Here is an 18470-nt window from a genome sequence, read left to right as displayed (position 1 = left end):
AGGCAAATACCATGTGGTGTCACTTGTATCTGGAATCTAGAAAAGCCAAACTTGTTATAAACATGAGTAATGTAGTGTTACCAGGGGGTGGGGGATGTGGGAAAAGAGAGATGTTGTTTAAGGGTATAAAAGTGTAATGAGTACATAAGCCCTGGTGATCTAATATAGCATATAGTGAATATAGACAGTATTGTATTATAATAATCAAACTTGCTGAGGCACTAGAACTTAATTATTCTAATCACTAATAAGAAATGGTAACTATGTAACATAATAGGGGTGCTAATTATTGGTACAGTGGCAATTACATGGCATATAAATGTATCAAATTAACGGGTTGTACACTGTAAATTTATACAGTTATATGTCAAATATAAACTAAAAAGGTGGCACTAAAATCAGATACTTAAGTGTATTAAAGCCCTGTAGTGGTAAAAATTATCCTAGAAATGAGAGCAGAGTTAAATTGTGCTACTCCAAGAAGAGTAGTCAGGGGAAACCTTAAAGAGATCACCATTAGAGCAGAATTTGAATGAAATGATTGTGTGAGCTGTGAGGATCCTGCCTCTTCTCAGCAGGGATAACAGCAACTGCTAAGCCAATGAGTAGGAATGTGCTTGGTGTTTCTTGGGAAATAGCAAAAAAAAGTCACAGTGGCCAAAGGGGAATGATTGATGGGAAGTGGGGACAGGAAATGATGTCAGGCAGCTATGGTCCAAAAGATGAATATCATAAATCTTACTAAAGATTTTATTTTTATTCTTACTAGTGTATTTTGGTAAACAAGCAACGTCTGATCTATGTTTATAAGATCTTTCTCACCTCTATAGAGAAAATATTGGAAAGAACATAAGCACTTAAGAGAGTTCGCTAGTAGTTTTCCTGAAGGGCAATTATGGTATTTTGTCAAAATTGGGGAGATATGGAGGTAATGAGAAGAGGCTGGATTCTCTCTGTATTTGGAATAACTAAAGAACTAACATCTGTATTGGGGCGCCTGGGTGGCTTAGTTGGTTAAGCGTCTGCCTTTGGCTCAAGTCATGATCCTAGGGTCCTGGGATTGAGCCCTGCGCTGGGCTTCCTGCTCAGCAGGGAGTCTGCTTCTCGCCCTTCCTCTCCCTCTGCCCCTCTCTCCCTGCTCATGTTCTATCTCTGTCTCAAATAAATAAATAAAATTAAAAAAAAATAAAACTAATCATCAGTATCATCAGAGTAACAAAAAGGGAAGAGATGATGGCACTTGAAGTATTTAAAGGAATAATGATTGAAAACTTCCCAAATTTGTCAAAAGACATAAAAATACTCATTGAAGAATCTGAGTGAACTCTAAGTGAGATAAATCCAAAGATATCCATACTAATGGCATGTCATGATTAAATTTCTGAAAACAAAAGAGAAAAAATTTGGAAGTAGAGAGAAACAACTCATTTTCTTTGGAAATGATAGTGGATTTGTCATCTGAAACCATGGAGGCTAGAAGGAAATAATACATTTTTTTCCAAGTACTGAAAGAAAAGAACTTTCAAACAAAACTTGTTTGGCTTGTGAAAATATATTCATGAAAGAAGGACAACTGAAGGTATCATACAAAGGAAAACAAAGAGAAAATGTTGTTAGCAAACTTATCTTTTTAATTTTTTTTTTTAAAGATTTTATTTATTTATTTGACAGAGAGAGACAGCAAGAGAGGGAACACAAGCAAGGGGAGTGGGAGAGGGAGAAGCAGGCTTCCCGCGGAGCAGGGAGCCCAATGCGGGGCTCGATCCCAGCACCCTGGGATCATGACCTGAGCTGAAGGCAGACACTTAACCGACTGAGCCACCCAGGCGCCCCAGCAAACTTATCTTTTAAAAACGCCTAGAGGAGGTTCTTTAAATAGAAAGGAAATAACACAAGAAAGCTTAGAACTTCAAAAAAGAAAGAACATTGGAAGTAGCAAAAAATAAGGGTAAATATAATAACAGAGTTTCCTTCTCAGGAGTTTCTGAAATCATATTTGTTGGAGCAAAATTTAGAATATCGTATGATTTGATGTTCTACATGTGGAGGAAATGATATATTTATAAGATAGAATACAGGGATTTAATTGAAATTACAGTGTTACATTTCCATTGAAGTCAATGGTAAAATGTTAATCCAGGAAGATTGTAATAAATTATATATGTGCATTTTACCTAGAAATGGACTCGAATACCTAGAAGAACCACTAAGAAACTATACAAGGTGGTACACTTAGAAATATTGTAAGTAAATGAAGGTGGAATCTTTAAAAAGATGTTCAAGTAATCAGTAAGAAAATAAATTAGGAACAGATGAATGAGAAACTGAGAAAACAACAGAAAAATAAAACAGCAGACTTAAACCTTGATATAGCAATATCTACTATAAATGTAAATGATCTAAACACACCAATTCAGGTATAGACTGGCAGACTGGATAAAACAAAAATCATGAGGCAGAAACAAAGAAATTTGTAGATAACAAAGAAATTCACTTCAAATACAACATAGTATGGTTGATGGGTAATAGAAAAAGATACACTATGCAAATATTAATGAAAACAAAAACAAGATTGACTCCATTAATATCAGATAAAGTAGTCTTGAGAGCAAAGGAAATTATTAGAGAAAAAGCAGTATTCCAACGAAAAAGACTGATCCAAAATGTGACCCCACCAAACAAAAAAAAGAACCTCATGGTAGACAAATCAAAACTGATTGAGCTGAAAGGAGAAATAAACAAATTTTCAATTATATTTGGGGAATTCAGCACCTTACTCTCAGCAATTGGTAGAACTTCTAGATAGCAGATATAAATTAACAGATATAGAAGAAATGAACAGCACCATCAGCCAGCAAGATTGAACGAACATTTGTAGAATACTACCTAAAAACAAGGTATGCATTCTTCTCGAGTGCCTATGGAACATTCAGTAAGATACAACATATCATGGGCCATAAACAAACCTTAGTAAATTCAGCAGAACTGAAACCATGCTATGGTCTCTGAGCACAAGGAAATTAAACTGTGAATCAGTAATAGAAAGTCGGTAGAAAAATATCCAAACCCTTCAGAATTAAACAAGACACATGTAAGTAAAGCATGAATCAAAGAAGGCTGAAAGGAAATTTTAAAAATACATAGAACTGAATGAAAAAATATACCAATTTATGTGGGAAGCAGCCAAAGCAGTGGTGTTAGGGAAATCTATAGGACTAAATGCTAACATTGGATAAGATGAAAGGTCTCAAATCCATAATTAATTTTCTACCTTAAGAGACTGCAAAAGGGCAAAGTAAACCCACAGCAAATAAGAAGAAAATAAAGCAGAAATCAATGAGTTGAAAATAGGAAAACAATAGAGAAACCTACTGAAACACAAAGCCAGTTCTTAGGGAAAAAAATCAATAAAATTTATAAACCTAGCAATCTTCAATACACACACACAACAAACCACCAATATCAAAAAAGAAATGGGGGATATCACTTCGGCATTCATTAACAGGAGGATAATTTAAACGTTATGCTCTTAATTTGATGGTTGAGAAGAGATGGATCAATTCTTTAGAAATTCCAAGCTACCAAAACTCAAGATGACATGGATAATTTGAAGGTTCTGTGGATTTTCATAGATGACATAGATAATTTGAATTAAATTTAATTTAAAATAAAGAGATAAAATCTCTTACAGATGTTTTCACCATAGAAGACTACCAAACATGTAAACATTTACGGAGGAATTAATAATGATCTTACACAATGTCCTCCAGAAAAATAGAAAGCATGGAACACTTCGTAACAGGTTTTTTTGTTATCCTGATACCAAAACCATACGATGACAGTACAGGAAACAATAATGAATCTGTAGACCTATATCTCCCATAAATTTACTAGCAAAATTCCTTAACAAAATATTAGCAAATAGAAGCCAGCCATGTATAAAAAGAACCATGACCAAGTGGGATATATACCAGGTATGCGAGAGGGGTTCAACATTCAAAAACCGGTCAGTGTAATCCACTGTAGGCTGACAAAGATGCTATTATACATAGAATTGCTTTATTTTCTTTCAGATTGTTTATTGTAGGTATGTAGAAACACACTTGATTTTGGGGTGGTTGTATTATAGCCTGCAACTTGTCTGAATTCATACATTACCTATAGTAGCTTTCTTGTAGATTCCTTAGGATGATTAGTAGTTAGAGGGCACCTTCCTTACTCTTTTTAATCTCAAAAGTAGATGGTGACTTTATAAGAAAGAAAAACTACAGACAAATGTTTCTTATGAATATAGATGCAAAAGTCCAAATAAAATCCAACCATATATAAAAAGCATTACATACCATGGCCAAGTACGATTGATTCCAAACATGCAAGGCTCATTTACCATTCAGATCAATTAATATAATCCACTCCATCAGGCCGCAGAAAGAAAAATAATTATATGATCCTATCAATTGATGCAGAAAAAGCATTTGACAGAATCCAACACCCATTCATGATTAAAACTCAGCAAACTAGTTATAGAGAATTTCCTCAACTTGATAAAAAGCAATAGCAAAAAATCTGTTAGCCTCATACGTAATAAAGAAGAACTGGATACTTTCTCCCTAAGGTCAGGCGCAAGAATGTCCAGTTTTGCCACTCTTATTTGACATCTGACTAGAAATGTCCTGGAAATAAAACTCTTTTTTGAAGAGATTTGATTGTCTAAGAATCCTAGAAGAGTGGCACACTCCGACCACAAAGAAGTCATTTATAGCAAGACAAGCTTAATACTCAAAAGTCCTTTGCCTTGTTAATATTTTAGTTATAGCTGTCTTTTTATTGTTGCGTTTTAAGAGTTATTTACATATTCTGTATACCAGTCCTAATTAGATACATAGTTTGCAAATATTTTCTCCCATTTCTGGGTTGTCATTTACTATTTGGGTTGTGTGCTCTGCAGCAAGAGTTTTTTGTTACATGAAGTACAGTTCTACTTTTGTCACTTGTGGTTTTGGTATTGTATCTAATATCCAATTGCCTCAGCATCAGTTGTTGAAAAGGATTTTTTTTCTTTGCATCTTTATTGAAAATGCATTGAACATAAATATTCAGATTTATTTCTGTATTCCCAGTTTAATTGCATAGATCTATAGGATTGTCCTTATGCCAGTACCACATTGCCAGTCTTGATTACTGTAGCTTTGTGGGGTTTTTTAAAGATTTTTATTTATTTATTTGAAAAAGAGAGAACATGAGCGGGGGTGAGAAGCAGAGGGAGAGGGAGAAGCAGACTCCCTGCTGAGCAGAGAGTCCGATGTGGGGCTTGAGCCCGGGACCCGGACATCATGACCTGAGCTGAAACTGAGTCGGATGCCCATCCGATTGAGCCACCCAGGCACCCATACAATTAATTTTTATATGTTGATCTTGTACCCTGTAACCTTACTGAATTCATTTATTAGTTTTAGTAGTATTTTATTGGATTCTTTAAGTTCTATGTACAAGATTGTGTCAACTGCAACTACAGGTAGTTTTTGTTTTTTGTTTTTAATTCAGTTAGCAAACATACAGTACATCATTAGTTTCAGATTTAGTGTTCAGTACAGATAGTTTTATTTTTTTTTTCCAACCTGTATTTTTTTTTCCTGGCTAGAACTATCTGTATGAGTGGTGAGAGTAGATTCTTGTCTTGTTCTTGATTTTAGAGGGAAAGCATTCCATTTTGCACCATTTATCGTGTTGTTATTTGTGGGCTTTTCATAGATGTCTTTTAAAAGATTGAAGGAGTTTATTTCTGTTTCTCGTCTGTTGATTGTTTTTATTAAGAAAAGGTCTTAGAGGGGCGCCTGGGTGGCTCAGCCATTAAGCATCTGCCTTCGGCTCAGGTCATGATCATCAGGGTCCTGGGATCAAACCCCACATCGGGCTCTCTGCTCGGCGGGAAGCCTGCTTCTCCCTCTCCCACTCCCCCTGCTTGTGTTCCCTGTCTCGCTGTGTCTCCTCTGCTAAATAAATAAAATCTTAAAAAAAAAAAAAGAAAGGATCTTAGATTTTGTCATACACTTTTTCTGTGTGTATTGAGATGATCAGGCATTTATTGTCCTGTTTTTCCTACTTACATAGGCTATTAATTGATTTTCTTTTTGGGGGGAGGGGGTTGTTGAAACATCATACACATGCTAAAATATGAGACTCAGATTTGTTAGTTGAATTCTAGGTTGTTGAGTTCTTTAGAGCAGGGTATTTATCTCCGTCACCTTTATAAACCTCAGAGCCAGTCATACACCAAGTATTCAACAAACATACTTGAACTAATAGTGCAGTTTAAAGCTATTTTCTGTCTGCTTAATTGCTGTGTATTCATTAAAACCAAATTCTGTTACTAGACAGCTTCTTTTTTTTTTTTTTTTTAAGATTTTATTTATTTATTTGAGAGAGAGAGAATGAGAGACAGAGAGCATGAGAGGGAGGAGGGTCAGAGGGAGAAGCAGACTCCCTGCCGAGCAGGGAGCCCGATGCGGGACTCGATCCCGGGACTCCAGGATCATGACCTGAGCCGAAGGCAGTCGCTTAACCAACTGAGCCACCCAGGCGCCCACTAGACAGCTTCTTGGAGAATGTGTAATTAAAGAGTGTAGTAGAGTTTTCATACGAATAGAATGTGTATCTTACCAGCTGTGGTCTGTATGCTCTATTACACTGCCTGAATCTGTACTCTGTATTAATTTTCAGCTGAGCCCTTCATGCTTTGAGGCAGGGAAAAAAGAATATGGAGGTGGCATTGGAGGAGTTGTCTTTATGTGATCTTTGACAATTACATGCAGAATATCCAAGAAGAAAGTTTATAATTTATAAATATTGGGAACAGTTTGTAACTCTACCAATTTTAATAGTGTTGCTGGAGTGCAAATGGTACCATGCTGTAGAAGTGGCTGTAATTACCATGTGACCTATTAAACAGAACAAAACAAAATGTTCCTTTATAAGTCTTCCTAAAGACTTTTTTTTTTAAGTTAGGCATATAGTTTGTTTTGTATTTGTACAATACAAATATTGTATTGTTTTCTTTTCACTAGAGACATTTATTTGTATCTATTTTCTTTTTTTTTTTTTTTCAGTTGAGGTGTCCTTGACTTACACTAGTTTCAGGTGTGTAACAACATATTGATTAAATATTTGCATATACTGTAAAATGATCATACCAATAAATCTGGCTAACATCTGTCACCATACATGGTTACAGGTTTTTTTGTATGTGATGAGAGCTTTTGAGATCCACTTCTTAGCAACTTTTAAATACGCAATGTACTATTAACTGTAGTCACCACGTTGTACATTACATCCCATGATTTATTTTTTATGACTGGAAGTTTGTACCATTTGATTCCCTTTACCATTTTGCCCAGCCCCAAACCCACACCTCTGGCAGCCACCAGTGTGTTCCCTGTATCTGTCAGATCATTGTGTTGTGTTTGCATTTTTCAGTTTCTACATACAAGTGACATCATTATTGAGATCATTACGATGTTTTCTTCCTCTGTCTGACTCATATCCCTTTGCATAATGCCTTCAAGGTCCATCTGTGTTGTCCCCAAATGGCAAGATTTCATTAATTTTTATGGCTGAGGGGCGCCTGGGTGGCTCAGTTGTTAAGTGTCTGCCTTTGGCTCGGGTCATGATCCCAGGGTCCTGGGATTGAGCCCCGTATCGGGCTCCTTGCTCAGTGGGAAGCCTGCTTCTCCTTCTCCCACTCCCCCTGCTTGTGTTCCTTCTCTCACTTTCTCTCTGTCAGATAAATAAAATGTTTAAAAAAAATTTTTTTTATGGCTGAATAATATTCCACACACATACACCATATGTATATATATGTATATATAATGTATAAAATATATACACATATATGTAAAATATATATAATATAGTATACACACATATAAAATACATATATATAATGTATGTAGGTTAATATATAAAATTTATATATTATAAATATATATAAATACTTATATATTTACATTTATATATATAGTATATACAGTAAATTATATATACTTAATATATATTTATATATTTTTTCTTTGTTTTCCTTATTTATATAATGTTGCAGTGAACAAAGGTGCTTATATCTTTTCAGGTTAGTGTTTTCATTTTCTTCAGATAAATACCCAGAAGTGGAATTGCTGGATCATATGATAGTTTTATTTTTAATATTTTGAGGAACTTCCATATTGTGTTCTATAATGGCTGCACGATTTACATTCCCATGAACAGTGCACAAGGGTTTCCTTTTCTTCACATCTTTGTAAACTTGTTATGTCTTGTCTTTTTGATAATAGTCATTGTAATAAGTGTGAAATGCTGTCTCGTGGTTTTGATTTGCATCTCCCTGGTGATGAGTGATGTAGAGTACCTTTTCATGTACCTATTAGCCATCTGTATGTCTTCTTTGGAAAAATGTCTTGTTCATGTCCTCCTCCCATTTTAAATCAGATTTGTATTTTTCCAATTGATAATATTAGTTCTGTCTTGGATATTAACCACTTGTCAGACAGATGGTTGCAGTATTTTCTCCCATTCAGTGGGTTGTCATTTGGTTTTGTTGTTGGTCTCCTTTGCAGTGCAGAAGCTTTTTAGTTTGATGTAGTCCCATGTGTTTATTTTTACTTTTGTTGCCTTTGCTTATGGGGTCAAATCCAAAACATCACTGATGTCAAGGAGCTTACTGCCTATGTGTTTTTCTAGGACTTTATATAGTTTTAGGTGTTGTGTTCAAGTCTTCAATCCATTTTGAATTAGATTTTGTGTATGGTGGAAGATAGTGGTTCAGTTTGATTCTTTTGCACGTGGCTGTCCAGTTTTCTTAACACCACTTATTGAAGTGGTGACCATCCTTTCTCCATTGTATATGCTTGGCTCCTTTGTTGTAGATTAGTTGGCATATCAGTGGGTTTATTGCTAGGCTATCTATTCTGCTCCATTGATCTGTGTGTCTGGTTTTATGCCGCTATCATACTGTTTTGATTACAGTAGCTTAGTAGTATAGTTTGAAATCAGCAAGCATGATACCTTCAGCTTCGTTGTCCTTCTCAAGATTGCTTCGGCTATTCAGGATCTTTTGTGGTTCTACACAGATTTTAGTATTATTTCTTTTAGTGTGAAAATTGCTATTGGTATTTTCATAGGGATTGCACTGAATGTGTACATTGCTTTGGGTAGTAAGGACATTTTAATAATGATAATTCTTCCAATCCATGAGTATAGTATATGTTCCCAGTTGTTCCTGTTGTCTTCCATTTCTGTCATCGGTGTTTCATTATTTGGAATACAGATCTTTTATCTTCTTGGTTAAGTTTATTCCTAGGCATTTTATTCTTTTTGGTGCAATTGTAAACTGTAAGTGTTCTCTTAATTTTTTCTCTATTACTTCGTTATTATTATATAGAAATGCAACAGGTGTCTGTATATTGGGGCAGAGGTGGGGGCAAGGATGCAGCAGCGTCAATGCGCTGGCTGACCTGGGACCCGGGACGGGAGAGAGATTAGGGGCTTCTATGGGCTAAGGTGCCCCGGTCAGAGGCAGCAGCGCCTGGCGGCGCTCCTGAAGCGTAAAGGTGGGAGAGGACCGGGGCCCAGGTTGATGTGAGAGGCAGAGGAGAACCTCAGAGGGAGGGAACGGGTGCAGGGAGGTCCCAGGTGAGCGGAGGACTACGTGCTTAGCCTCCTGTGGTGGGCTGGTGGAACGTGACCCGCAAGTCCGGCGCATGCCGCTGTGTGGGAGCGGGGTCCAGGCCTCCTTGGAGCGGAGCGGAGTGGGGACTTGACCCCATGAAGCAGGAGGGAAGCGGGAGGGAGGGCCTCGCGTCAACAACCCAGGGGGCTGGGGCCGGCGGTGGGGGCGGGGGGGGCGGGGAGTACCCGTGCGCACCTGGAGAGGCGGGAGGAGTGGAAGCAGGCGTGGGGTGGCAGGAGCGCGCGGGGGCGCGGCCAGGCAGCCTGGGCGGCGGGCCTGCCTGTGATGGACCGCAGTGGTGGCGGCCGTGTGGCCCCTGGTGGTGCTGCTGCTGGGCTCGGTGTGCCGCGGTTTGGCTCGGCAAATAGGCAAACAGTTGACATTACCAGATCTGTAGAACACAGGGCTTGCAGTGAAACTGTTGTCATCCTATGTTTGCTAATGATGTGGGTGCAACAAACATTAATGAAATGTATGTAAAGTGGAAATTTAGAGAAAAAGACATTTTGATGGAGCTGTATAAAGGACCACTCAACGGGGATAAGTTTAAGAGGACCAAAATCTCACAAGGATTGTTTAATGACTTTGCCTCTTTGAGGATGGATAAGAAAGAGGCTGTCATAGGAAACTACACTTGTGAGGTAACAGAATTAAGCAGAGAAGGGGAAATCGTAGAATTAAAATATTATATTGTTTCATGGTTTTCTCCAAATGAAAACATCCTCGTTATTTTCCCAATTTTGGCTGTCCTTCTGTCTTGGGGACAGTTTGGTATTGTGACACTAAAGTATAAATCCAGTCTTAAAAGGAGAAGACCATTCTTTCATTTGTTGGACTAGTGCTCACCAAAGTTGTCATTTTGTCCCAAGTGTATATTCAATAAGGAATGCTGTGGACTTGGTTTAATTATAATTCCTACAGTGATACTGATCCTTCAGGTAGTGGGCTGTGTGCTCTCTATGGTTGGACTAAGCCTCTGTGTCTCAGAGTGTACCCCAGTGCATGGCCTTCTTTCTGATTTCAGCTTTCGGTATTATAGCTCTAGCAGAATTACTTGGATTAATTTATATGAAGCTTCTTGCTTACAATCAGAAGACTATACAATCTCCTAGGAAAGCTGTAGAGGAAACCCTTAATGAGTAACTGACATGAAATGATGGTCTCTAATTTGGAAAGTAGTAAGATATGAAAGGAATACAATTATGTTTAAGCACCATGGCCTTGATTCACTGTTCAGGCGAACAAAACAAGAAAAATAACTAGTTCTCATCTGTGGGAGAAAGTAAATCATTGACCCTTAAATGATTGTTAGTTCTAAGTTTTTATTCAAAGCATTTGTAATTTAGTTAATAAAAGAATTATCTGTGTTGTGTGCCCCCCCAAAAGATTTCTGTATGTTGATTTTTTTGCAATTTGACCTAATATATTTGTCAGTTCTAATACTTTTTTGGTGGAGTCTTGATGATTTTGTATATATAGTATGTCTTCTCCAACTAGTGACAATTTTACTTCTTTACCAATTTGAATACTTTTTATTTATTTATTTTTTGTTGTTGTCTGATTGCTGCGGCTAGGACTTCCATTACTGTGTTGAATAAAACTAGTAAGAATGGACATCCTTGTCTTGTTCCTGTTCTTAGAGGGAAAGTTTTTCACTATTTTTTTTTTTTTTAAAGATTTTATTTATTTATTTGAGACAGAGAGAATGAGAGAGAGAGAGAGCACATGAGAGGGGGGAGGGTCAGAGGGAGAAGCAGACTCCCTGCCGAGCAGGGAGCCTGATGCGGGACTCGATCCCGGGACTCCAGGATCATGACCTGAGCTGAAGGCAGTCGCTTAACCAACTGAGCCACCCAGGCACCCGAAAGTTTTTCACTATTGAGTATGATGTTAGCTGTGGGTTTTTCATATATGGCCTTTATTATGTTGAGGTATGTTCCCTTTAACCCCACTCTCTTGAAAGATGACCTTATGATTTTTATCCTTTATTTTATTCATGTTGTATATCACATTGATTGATTTGTGGATGTTGAACCATCCTTGTGTCCTGTAAGAAATCCCACATCATTATGGTGTATGATCCTTTTCATGTATTGTTGAATTCAGTTTGCTAATATTTTGTTTAGGTTTTTTGCATCTTTGTTCAGCAGGGATATTGTCCTGTAATTTTCTGTTCTTGTAACATCATGCTCAGGTTTGGTATGAGGATAATGCTGGCCTTATGATATGAGTTTGGAAATGTTCCCTCCTCTTCTATTTTTTGGTAGAGTTTGAGAATGGTATTCTATTTTAAATGATTTGTAGAGGGGCGCCTGGGTGGCTCAGTTGGTTAAGCGTCTGCCTTCAGCTCAGGTCATGATCCAGGGGTCCTAGGATCGAGCCCTGCATCGGGCTCCCTGCTCAGCGGGGAGCCTGCTTCTCCCTCTCCCTCTGCTCCTGCTCTCTCTCCCTCTCTCTCTGCTGCTGTACTTGTGCTCTTCTTAAATGAATAAAATCCTTAAAATAAATAAATAAATGGTTTGTAGAATTCACCAGTGAAGCTGTTTGGTCCTGGCCTTTATTTGGCGGGGGGGAGCATTATTTTGGGGGAGGCTTTTGTTCGCTGATTCAGTTTCCTTACTATTGATTGGTCTGTTACAGATTTTTTATTTCATCATGATTCAGTCTTGGTAGGCTCTGTTTTTTTTTTAAGATTTTATTATTTTTTGACAGAGACACAGCGAGAGAGGGAACACAAACGGGGAGTGGGAGAGGGAGAAGCAGGCTTTCCGCTGAGCAGGGAGCCCGATGCGGGGCCCAATCCCAGGACCCTGGGATCATGACCTGAGCCGAAGGCAGACGCTTAACGACTAAGCCACTCAGGTGCCCCATAGGCTCTATTTTTTTATGAGATGTGTGCACTTGTTCTAGATTGTCAAATTTGTTACAGTTGTTCATAGTGCTCTCATAAAATCCTTTGTATTTCTTTGGTATCAATTTTAACATCTTTTTCATTTCTGATTTAACTTATTTGAGTCCTCTTTTTCTTGGTGAGCCTAGTAAAAGTTTAATTAATTCTGTTTATCTTTTCAAAGAACCAGCTCTTAATTTTATTGATCTTTTCTGTTGTCTTTTTAGATAATATTTCATTTATTTCTGCTCTGATCATTATTATTTCCTTCCTTTTACTAATTTGGGCTTCATTTCTTCATCTTTTTCTAGTTCCTTGAGGTGTAAATTCAGGTTTTTTGAGAATTTTCTGGTTTCTTAATGTATTTATCACTCTGAACTTCCTTCTTAGAACTGCTTTTGCTGTATCCTGTAAGTTTTGGTATATTGTTATTTCCATTTTCATTTGTCCAAGGTATGTTTTGATTTCTCTGTTGACTCAGTTTGTTCAGGAGCATGTTTAATCTGCACATACATATCTGTGAATTTTCTAGTTTCCTTCTGGTAATTTCTAGTTTCATACCATTGTTCAGAGAAGATACTTGATTGGGTTTGAATCTACTTAAATTTGGTAGGATTTGTTTTTTGTCCTAATGTATGATCAATCCTTGAAAATTTTTCATGTGTATTGAGCATTTTTCTTTGTTTCTGGATGAAATGTTCTGTAAATGTCTGTAAAGTCCATCTGGTCTAATGGGACATTTAAAGCCAACGTCAAATATAAGTTGACAACTTAAGATTGAACACATTCTAAAGCTCTGTGTTTTTACTCTCCCCTCCTTTATTTCATGGTTTTGATGTCAAATCTTGTATCTTTTGATCTTATGTATCCCTTAACTAATAATTGTAGTTACGGCAAGTTTTTTGTACATAAAAGTTTCATACTACTGGGGTGCCTGGGTGGCTCAGTTGTTAGGTGTCTGCCTTCGGCTCGGGTCATGGTCTCGGGACCCTGGGATTGGGCCCCGCATCGGGCTCCCTGCTCCGTGGGAAGCCTGCTTTTCCCTCTCTCACTCCCCCTGCTTGTGTTCCCTCTCTCGCTGTGTCTCTCTCTGTCAAATAAATAAATAAAATCTTCAAAAAAAAAAAAAGTTTCATACTACTTTTATAAGTGATCAACCCACTATCTTCACAATATTAGAATATTCTGAATTTTACTATATATTTATTTTTACCACTGTGATTTATACTTTTATGTGTTTTCCTGTTACTAATTTGTGTTCTTTTGTTTCAGCTTAAAAATGTCCCTTTAACATTTCTTGTGAAGCTGTTGTAGTGTTGGTGATTTCTAGCTTTTTTTTTGTCTGGAAAACTTTTTATTTGTCCTTCAATTCTGAATGATAGCTTTGCTGTATAGAGTATTCCTGGTTAGTAATTTTTTTTTCTTTTCCAGCTCTTTGAATTTTTGAATATACCATGCCACTTGTCTTCTGGCCGGAAAAGTTTCTTCTGAAGAATTGGAATAACTAGTTGTGGATTTTTGTTTGTTTTTGTTTTTGTTTTGCTGCTTTTAAGATTCTCTCCTTGTCTTTAATCTTTGGCACTTTAAGTATAATATGTTTTGGTGTGGGTCTTTTGGATTTATTTTATATAGAAATCTCTGGCTTCCTGAATAGGGATTTCTTTTTTCCCCCCCAATTTGGGGAAGTTTTCAGCCATTATTTCTTTAAATAAGTTTTATGCCCCTTTGTTTTTCTTCTCTTTTTGTGACTTCTATGTGAGTGTTGATCTGCTTTGTATTGTATGATACATCCCTTAAGCTATATCCCCTTTTCCCCCCCCTGCTCTAATGGAGTAAGTTCCACTGTCATATATTGCAGATCACTGATCTCTTATGCCTCATTTATTCTGCTGTTGAATCCCTCTGATGTATTTTTCAGTTCACTTGTTGTATTTTCTGTTTGGTATTTTATTATATATATATATATATTTTTTTTTTTTTTAAAGATTTTATTTATTTGACAGACACAGCGAGAGAGAGAACACAAGCAGGGGGAGTGGGAGAGGGAGAAGCAGGCTCCCCGCAGAGCAGGGAGCCCGATGTGGGACTCGCTCCCAGGACCCTGGGATCATGACCTGAGCTGAAGGCAGTTGCTTAACCAACTGAGCCACCCAGGCGCCCTGGTATTTTATTATATTATCTCTTTGTTAAAGTTCTCACTGTGTTCATCTGTTCTTCTGAGTTTGATGAGGATCTTTATGACCATTATTTTGAACTCCTTATCAGGTAAATCACTTATCTCCATTTCATTAAGGACTTATTCTGAGGTTTTATCCTGTTCTTTCATTTAGAACACATTCCTTTCTTTATTTTTCTTGATTCTCTGTGTTGGTTTCTATGCATTAGATCAAACAGCCAACTCTCCTAGTATTGGAGGAATGGCCTCATGTAGGTGATAACCTTATTGTTCAACCCTGACTTAGCTCTTGGTTGTCTGTCAAATTTTGTGATTGTCTAACCAGTCTATTTTACTAGTAGTGGCTTTCAGTAGTTGAGGGTGTTTCAAGCCTGTCAGTGTCCCAGTGGGAGGATCTTGGTCAGCATCTAGATTCAGGCTGAAGAGAAGGGAGATCCTCAGGCATTACCTCTTCAAGTACATAAATATATACAGTCCTGTGAGACTGAAAGCAGAAGGTCACACTAGACACCAGAGCCTGGAAATCCAGGAAGTCGAAAAAGTGTGATAGCAGGTGAGTATAGACTCCTTTTCAGGAGATACTGGAGAGCAGGAGTGAGGCAGAGGGAGAAGGCAGAGAAGACGCCCTATAGCTCTAGTAAGTTAGAGGGAGAATGCACTGTTGGTGCTCACTTAACCATTTTCAGACGAGATCAGGCACGTTCAGGGTGGTATGGCCGTAGTCACTTAACCATTTTCAAATGGTAAGCCAGCCTTGCATTAGTAGAATAAATCCCACAGGGTCTTTGTGTATAACCCTTTTTATATGTTACTATATAACATTTGCTAGCATTTTGGGGAGTAGCTGTGGGTCTATATTGAAAAGATGTTGATCTTAGTTTTTTATTGTCTTTTCTCATGTCTGATTTTAGTGTCAGTGTGGTATTAGTCTCATATAATGAGTTAGGAGGTCTTTTCTATTTTCTGGAGGAGTATTTGAATAATTAATGTTAATTATTATTTAAATGATTTTAAAAATTCACTAGTGAAACCATCTGGAGCTGGACTTTTTTTTTTTTTTTTTTTTAAGATTTTATTTATTTATTTGACAGAGAGAGACATAGTGAGAGAGGGAGCACAAGCAGGGGGAGTGGGAGAGGGAGAAGCAGGCTTCCTGCTGAGCAGGGAGCCCGATGCGAGGCTCGATCCCAGGACCCTGAGATCATGACCTGAGCCGAAGGCAGCCGCTTAATGACTGAGCCACCCAGGCGCCCCTAGACCTCAGCTTTTTTTTATGGGAAGTTTTAAAATGACTACCTCAGTGTTTTTACTTCTTGTACTTTTTTCAGATTTATTTCTTCTTGAGTTGTTATATTTTTTCTTATTCTAGGAATATTTGTATTTTAGCAAAGTTATCAAATTTGTTGGCATACAGTTGTTCAAAACATTCACTTATAATTTTTTTTGTAATGTATGAAACATTCCAGTTTGGTAGTGTTAGTACATTCTATCCCTAGTATATGTACCATCTTTATTCCATAACTTTAGTAGTTTGAATCTTATGTCTCTTATTTTCATGTCAGCCTAAATGCAGGTTTGTCAGGTTTCTTGATCTTTTCAAAGAATCATATTTTGCCTTTCTTTGCTGTTTTATTAATTTTTACTCATCTCATTTTCTATCCTTGCTTTGGATTGATATTGCTTTTTTTTTTTTTCCATTGTTCTCAGGTGTGCAAGGCAGGTTATTGATTGGGGATCGTTCTTTTTTTTTTAAGATTTTATTTGAGAGAGAGAGCGTGCATTTATATTTATTTGAGAGAGAGCCCATGTACATGTGTGAGCTTGGTGGGTAGGGGCAGAGGGAGCGGGAGAGAGAGAATCCCAAGCAGACTCTGCACTGAGTGGGGCTCGATCTCATGACCCTGAGATCATGACCTGAGCCGAAATCAAGAGTCAAATGCTTGACCGACTGAGCCACCTAGGTGCCCCGGGATCCTTTTTTTTAGTATGGTTATTGTCGGTATAAATTATCTTCTAAGTACTGTTTTGTGTGTATCTCATAAGTTTTAGTATATTAAATCTACATTTTTACTCCAAGTATTTTCTAAGTTTCCTTGTTATTTTTTCCCTCTGTTTTATTCAGGAATGTGTTATTTAATATTATATTTATGAATTCAAAATCCCTTTGTATTACTGATTTATAATTTTCTTCCATTGTGGTAGGAGAACCTTTTAAAATCTATCCTGGGAAGGGGCGCCTGAGTGGCTCAGTCTGTTAAGCATCTGCCGTCAGCTCAGGTCATGATCCCAGGGTCCTGGGATCAAGCCCCACATCAGGCTCCTTGCTCAGCGGGAAGCCTGCTTCTCCCTCTCCCACTCCCCCTGCTTGTGTTCTCTGTCTCGCTGTGTCTCTCTCTGCCAAATAAATAAAACTTTTAAAAATAAAATCTATCCTAGGGAATGTTTCATCTTTTGAAGAATATGTATTCCGTTCTTTTCAAGTGGATTGTCTTAAATATATATCTGTTAGGTCTAGCTTACTTTATAGTGTATTTTAACTACTTCTTTTTTTTTTTTTTTTGCTTGTTTGTATTCTCCCAGTTGTTTTATCTATTACTTAAAGTGGGATATTAAAGTCTCTAATTATTATTGTTGACATGTATGTTTTTCCTTTGAATTCTGTCAGAATTTGCTTCAGACACTTGAGACTTAGCAGCATATAATTGCTTGGATTAATGTCTCCTTTACTTATTGACTGGTTTCATTGCATGATGTCCACTTATCTCCAGTAACACTTTTTTGTGTAAAAATAGATTTTTGCCTGATACTAATATAGCTCCTATAGCCTTTTTATAAATGTTGTGTACTTGATATATTTTTCTCTGTTTTTAAAATTTTCTTCCTACTTGTGCTTTGAATCTTGTAGATAGCATGTGCTTGCATTTACATGTTTTATACACCCTGACATTTGCTGATTTTTTATTGGATTTCTAAGTCCATTCCCGGTTTTTTGGTGTTGGTATGGTTGGATTTACTCTTGCTGTTTTACTTTTTGGTGTTTATCTGCCTTATGCCTTTTTGATCCTCTCGTTCTTTTATTACTGCCTTCTTTTTCATTAAGTATGTTTTAGCATAATATTTTAATTTCTTCAATGATGATTTCACTTAAAAATGATTTTCCTAATCGTTGCTCTAAGATTTACCTAATAAATTTACTTTTTCAGAATCTACTTCAGATTTATACTCCCTTATCTACACTGAAATATAGAGATGCTATTCATATATAATTCTATTTATTCTACTCTATTTTTGTGATACTACTTTTGTGCATAGTAGATCTGTATATGTTTAAATTCCAACAATGCATTGTTGGAATTACTACTTTATATAATTTGATGTCTTTTAAAGAAACAGACAAGAAAGGATAGCAAGTATTTATTTATGGAGTTTGCTCTATTAACGTTCTTATTCACCATTTCTGCTTCATTTCATTTGTTACTGTGAATTCAAGTTACCATCCAGGTTCATTTCCTTACTCTAGTATAACTTTGTTTTTCTGCCTTGTCTTTCCTATTGTCAAATATATTTAATTTCTATAGGTTACAGAACAATATAGTTGTATACATATTGGTTGTTGCATGGCCTTGGGCAGTGGTTAGGAGAAGAAATACGTCTTTATGCTATCTTTTAAATTACAGCATTACTTT

General features: G+C 37.0%; 1 protein-coding gene and 1 pseudogene across 1 annotated transcript in view; both read left to right on the top strand.

Annotated features, from left to right (window-relative positions):
- Window positions 1–18470, top strand: part of LOC118012946 (zinc finger protein 33B-like) — a 50000-nt gene that overhangs the window by 15317 nt on the left and 16213 nt on the right.
- LOC118012850 lies at window positions 10004–11283 on the top strand (annotated as a pseudogene).

This window comes from Mirounga leonina, unplaced genomic scaffold (genome assembly GCF_011800145.1).
Source record: "Mirounga leonina isolate KUSES-001 unplaced genomic scaffold, KU_Mleo_1.0 Mir_152, whole genome shotgun sequence".
Classification (NCBI taxonomy): Eukaryota; Metazoa; Chordata; class Mammalia; order Carnivora; family Phocidae; genus Mirounga; species Mirounga leonina.
Note: the sequence above shows the minus strand (reverse complement) of the source record. Positions and strands in the feature narration are given on the sequence as shown.